This window comes from Ziziphus jujuba, chromosome 10 (genome assembly GCF_031755915.1).
Source record: "Ziziphus jujuba cultivar Dongzao chromosome 10, ASM3175591v1".
In the NCBI taxonomy this organism is placed as follows: domain Eukaryota; kingdom Viridiplantae; phylum Streptophyta; class Magnoliopsida; order Rosales; family Rhamnaceae; genus Ziziphus; species Ziziphus jujuba.
In genome coordinates, this window is record NC_083388.1 from 19,789,695 (window position 1) to 19,796,076 (window position 6,382).

At 31.8% G+C, this 6,382-nt stretch overlaps 1 pseudogene; it reads right to left on the bottom strand.

Annotated features, from left to right (window-relative positions):
* Positions 1–691: 691 nt before the first annotated feature.
* On the bottom strand, positions 692–2,411 carry LOC132799564 (galactinol synthase 2-like; annotated as a pseudogene).
* Positions 2,412–6,382: the final 3,971 nt, after the last annotated feature.

Sequence of the window (6,382 nt, forward strand, 5' to 3'; positions counted from 1 at the left end):
AAGAAAGATTAAATAATTTTATATGATGGACTGTTTGTTATAAATAAAAAACATCCCAAAAAATATATATATAAAAAATAAAAAATTAAAAGAAGAAAAAGCAAAATAAAAGAGAGAGAGAGAGAGATGAAATGAAAGATTTATCAAAGTTCGTTGAAAATTGAGAGAAGCAAATTTGGAAAATGGGTTTTCTTTTTTTTCTTTTTCCTTTTTTTTTCGCTTTCCTTTTCTCTCTCTATCTATTCTATTTTCTCTTATTTGTTTGTCCCACGGCCATGTCTATCTCATTGTTGAAACCTTCAAATGAACATTTATGAGCGACAAATCAACCATCCTATTTGCTAGACCTGAAATTGAGCATAAAACCTCCTTCCATAGCTTTGAGATCGTCCTTCGAGTTCAACAAGAGAAAGAATTTGAATATGAGAAGGGGTATCAGTAAAGAGAGAGAGGGAAAGTGGATGTGAAATGTGATAGGTGAGACATGGGTAAGAGAGAAGGATAGGGTTGGAATAATGAAAAGAAGATGGATAGATAAAAAATATTTTAAAAAAAAAAGGGATATTTTTCGTCTAAGACTCTCAAAATAAGGATATTGGGCAGATTCCCCATCTATTTTCAGTCCAAATTAATATGGATATATTACAATTACCCAGAACAGAATTGAGGCAACTGGGAGATAAGAGACATATTTACAAAAATATTTTATATTAAATAAATATTCACTTACAAAAATAAAAAAAATAAAAAAAAAATACAGATTTAGGACTCTCTCACAGTCCTCACACATTCTAATAGCATGTCTTCCAACACAAATAATTCATGGAAGACAAAAGCTAGCCATAAACTTAAAACAAAACAAAAATTTTTAAAAGAAAAAAATAATTTCTGTAATTATCTTCTTCTTCTTCTTGAATATTGAAGAACAAACAACTAAGCGGCGGATGGGGCGGTGACATATTTACGAAGATTTCCGACCTCCTTTAACGCCGCCAACAACTGCTGCAGATTCCTCTTCTCCGTGTTAGTCCCATTCTGACCTTCCAAACCACCAGCAGCCACAGTGTTCTTGTAGTCCAACGACTCGTCGTTGTAAATATCCCACCATTTCTTCACAAGAAACTGTATGTCCTCCCTCTGCATGTTGTCCTCTTTCCCAGTAAACCTCCATGGCTTAGACCCAGCAGCACAGTAATGGACCACCTTGACCTTGTCCAGCTCAATATTCTCAGGGTTTGCTCTGCAAAAGGTGTTGGGGTTGTGACTTTGAGGGTTTTGAGGAGGTCGTTGTATGTGGGTAGGCTTGGTTCGAACACGAACATCCCGGCGTTGAAGTAGAGCGGTGGCCTTGGACCTAACTCCGCTGGCCATTGGACTTTGTCTGGACACTGTTGGCAATACCCGATCTTGTACTGTGGCGTGTGACTCCATGTTTTCTCACAGAAGCAATCCATTACTGCGTAGAAATATGAATCTGGGTAGTCGAAAAGATGGTCTATGTTGTCGAAAACTTGGATGTCTCCGTCCAAGTAGATCATCTTGCTGTACTCCACAAACTGCATATTCAATTTAAAAAAAAAAAAACAGAACATAAGATTCTGCCCCAAAAAAAAAAATGAAAACAATGAATTAGGCAATAGTTTTGTCGCATAAAAAACATGTTTTTAACTTTATTTTTTTGGGGAAAAAAATTATTTTGGGCACCCGTCAACGATCTTTTCAAAAAACAAAGAAAATGGAAAGTTGAAATGCCGAGTTTGCCTTTAAATTTTAAAAACCCGAAAAACACGTCGAAAATCTATTGGTTCACTAGTCTACACTAGGGAAAATATACGTGTAAAGCATGCAGTAAACTATTAATTATTCATACATACCTCCCATATACGAAGCTTGGAGTAGTTGATGACGTAGTAAGCCATGGCGAACTGGGTCTGGTTTTCCGGAGGGTAGACCGGCTCGATCTCCCTGACTATACAACCTTGGTCGACCAGAATTTTCCGGTGGTCCTCCGGTACATCAGGCAACATCGCCACCACAAGCGGGTACTTGCTCTTCACCTTTCTCAGCCCCTTGGCTAACCCAACCACACCTTTCACGTAGTCTCCGTTTCCGGCCAAGAAAGTCACATATGCCCGGCTCGGTCCGCTCATGGTCTTCGTGAGACCGTATGTCACTGCACCGGTGGTGATGATATCAGGAGCCATGTTTGATTGGAAATAAAAAATAAATGGTTATGTTCACAAAGAAAAAAAATTGTTTTGAAGGGTTTATAGGAAATGTTTGGATGGAAGGAAAATCTTTTGAGGATTGAAGGTTACGAGGAAAAGTGGTAGTAGTGCTAGTAGTAGAAGGCTATTAGGAATGTTTTGAGAATTTGATTTGAATTTGAGTTTGCTTTGGTATGACGAAAGGCATGGAGGGGGTGTTTATATAGAAAATGGGGTCACTAAAACGCCGTCGGTTTTATGAATATCTAATTCCATACAAATTTGGGCTCTTACGCGTGGCAACGAATTTTGATCGACGGTTGTGGCAGTGATCTTTTGATCCGAAGGTTGTGGAGAAGATAATGGGACGGTGCGAGAAAAGTATGCACAAAATAAAATTTTAATATTTATTAGAGAATACACCAGGAGGACCATTTTTTTAATTAATTAATTCCCCACTTTTTCAGTCTATTGCTACTTAAATGGAAAAATCCTCCTCTCTCGTCATAATTACAAGTTTGACACATATGGTATTATATTAAATAATATTATATTATCGTTTATCGCACCGCGTGAAACATCTGTTTCCAAAATTAATAGCACAAAATATTATATATTTTATTCCTTGTATGATATAATATATAATATGTGTGCGGTTATCAATATTTGGCCATTAAAAGCATGACAAAAATCGATGGAGATAATATAAAGTTTGAATCCGGTCTTTAGAAAAAATAACAAATTAACAAATTATCTTACCTAAAAAAAAATTTGATTACTCTTTTTTATTATATTTTATATCGAAAACTAAGGGGTCAAATTAAATTCTTTGAAATAGGGGTTTTGCTATTAAGTTATTTCCATAAAAACATAAATTATAAGCAGTTAATATTTGATTAATATAGAAATTTTCCTATCCAAAATTTTATCCCCTACTTAATACCATAATAAATGATTTATTGCGGAATATGAAAATAGTGAACAAATTATTGTTAAATGTATTTATCTATTTAATAACTGCTAATTAAGATATCTATAGAAAATGTTTGTCAAACACCTTAATCCTATAGCTTCGAAATTAACATATGGACAATGATACTTTTCATTTCAAATGAAATAAAAGATCGCAATCCGAGTTAATAAAATTGTCACGATATTACAATTAATTTGGAAACAATATTATTAGTTGATGCTAATTTCCATATATAATTTAGAAAAATAAATTAATAAAATATGGCTATAAAAATTGGATTGCTAATTGATTATTTCAAGCAAAAACAATTCAAAATATAGACAATATAATATATATTTCTACGTTAATTATCTTTTAATCATGGTTAGAATAAAATAATAAATAAATTAAAATCAAATCAAATCAAAAATTAAGTTGGTGGTAAAATATAGCATATATAAGTATATATTTGTATATATGCAGCTGCTTGTATACGAATTTGTAAAAACTAATGAATAATCCAAGGTAAGATCTTGAATTTTATAGGATAATTACATTTGTATTCTAACTAAAAAAAGTAAAGAATCTTAAAAGTACATATATATATATATATATATGTACATTTTTTATTTTTTGAAATAACTTAAAGTGCATATTTAATAAGATGCCCATATTGTATACAAATGATAAGGATCTTGAAAGTTAATTTGGGATTAACTTATTTTACTGTTTATTATTAAAAAGTATGAAAAATAATTATTATGAAAATAATGTTATATATTATTTTAATTATGCTTTGATATTGCCTTTTACCATAAAAGTTATTAATTATCCATTATTTCATTATTTTTTAATTATAAATGAAATAAACAAATTATCAATGAATAATGAAATTGTTGTGAAAGTAATGGTTATAACATAGCATAATTCTAACTACTGCATCTAAAATTTAATTTACCTTTCAAATGACGTAGACAGGATCCCTATTCGAGTTTTGAATCACTTTGATTATCTTTGCATCAAACAGTCAATTCCAACGGTCCAAATTGCATCAGAAACAAAATCCAACGGTCCAATCACATTTTCTTTCCATTAGAAAATAGAAAAGGAATGGTCTATTGGACATTGTACTGCCATAACTCTTTTGAACTAGCGGCACGTGAATGCATCACACTGAAGAAGCTTCCTTCATGTGTTTGAAAAATACGATAAAATAAAATAAAATAAAATATTAAAAAGAAATGGATTGGGGGGTAAAGTAGTAATAAAATATTTATTAACAGCTTAACTACCACCGCCAAAGCAACACCGACCAGGAACTACCCGGAAACTAAACACAGGCTCTTCCAACCTCTCTTACACGAAAGACAGCGGATTTATGCCACATAGGCATTTAGGATACGTGGCGCTCTCACAGACGCCGTTACGAGATGAACAAAAAGTAAAGAAGTGGGGTCCTCCTATACCAGATGGCTACGTCTACAGTTAACGGCCACGCGGCGAGCCCAAACACGTCCTTTTACTTTATCAAAAACGTTCATTTTTTTTTTTTTTTTGGTACAATACGGTAGGGTCCACCATATCTATTGCGTGTCGATTGCATGGTTTCCTTGGTCTTGGTCTCTTCAAGTGGTAACATGTGGAAGCGAAAAATCGAGAGGTTGGTGTATTGCCACTTGGCATATGGAGATTCCTGGAAACACAGCAGGTATTAAAGCTTGGGCCCATCGGGTCTCTTTTTCGCTTTTGGTGCACTTTTCTATTTTTATTTTTATTATTTGTTTCTTTGTTTCTGGTTTTGTTAGTTGGTTGTGAAAAAGAACCAACTAATTAAATTAAAGATTTTTTTTTTCTTTAGATAATACAATATTAAAGTCAAGGACCCCATTAATTTAAAAAAAAAAAAAAAAGATAACGTTTTTACGTTTTAGACCTTGGACTTAGCCGACCAGATTTAGTTTTACAAGATAATGTTTAGATTTTCAGTCCAATGCCGACCTACTTTTCAAGTAGAAGAGCTAAATTTTGACTAAGTACTATTCTTTACCAGAATATTCGCTTATATTCCTTTGTGTTCTTTTTCCACTTGGAGAATCTTCTATTCCTTAAATGTTGGATCTGCGGGTTTATTTTTTTCCATAAAAAATGTTTAGTTTTATGAGGAAATAACACATCAATTAGAGCGATTATGGGTATTTTTCACTTTCCTCCCTTAACTTCAGCCACTAATGAAGAACTACTTTCCTAGTGGTACTGGTTTCCATTATACTTGTTTAATTGTAGATCGCATTACAAGATTTTAATAATAATTAAATTAATTTACGGTTTGGGCTTTCTGGCTCAAAAGGGAAGTCCAAACTGTTCAGAATTTTGCCCATATTCCAACAAAGCTAATCAATTAGCATTTGGGCTTTCACAGATATGTTTCCTGATAAAAAAACTGTCGCACTCTTATCTCCAAATGTCCATTTCACTGTGAATTTGCTGCTATTGGTCATCATATATTTATTAGGAATTGGTCGTGTTATGTATATGTTGGTTGCTTTTAGGTGAAGTTATCTCATTGCTGATTATTCAAACTTTATATTTGAAAACTTTGTTATTATTCAAACGTTATCAAAAGAAAAACTCTATATTTAAAAGAATTCCAGTCATTTTATGCTAATTCGTTAAAGAATTTTATAATGATGTGGACTTTGCATTAATATGCCCAGATGATGTTTACATTTTTGACTAAAGTGGGTGTAATTTTCATTTTATGTAATACGCATTAAAATATCCGTAATTTGATTATAGGCTTTGCCTTGATGACCAGGGAATTCTATAGCAATGTAGGACCTATTTGGTAACAATTTTTATAAATCAATTTTCTAAAATGAAAATGATACATTGATTTTCGTATTAGAATTTAAAAAATATATGGTGATGTATTTAAAAATATATTGTGAGAATGAAACTAGTAAAATTGTATATGCTAAATGTTAGATATATTACGCTTCTACATTAAATATATATATATATATATATTATATCATTGCAAATAATAAACATTATTCATATTTTGGGTCTAGTATATGTTAAATAAAATACATATCTATATAAAATAAATATTTATTTATTTAAAATGATAAAATATTATCTATATCTTTTTCACCAAATTCATGTAAAGTTTTCTCAGATTAATAGCACTATTTTTTTCCTAATTAGACATTTATTTCAATTA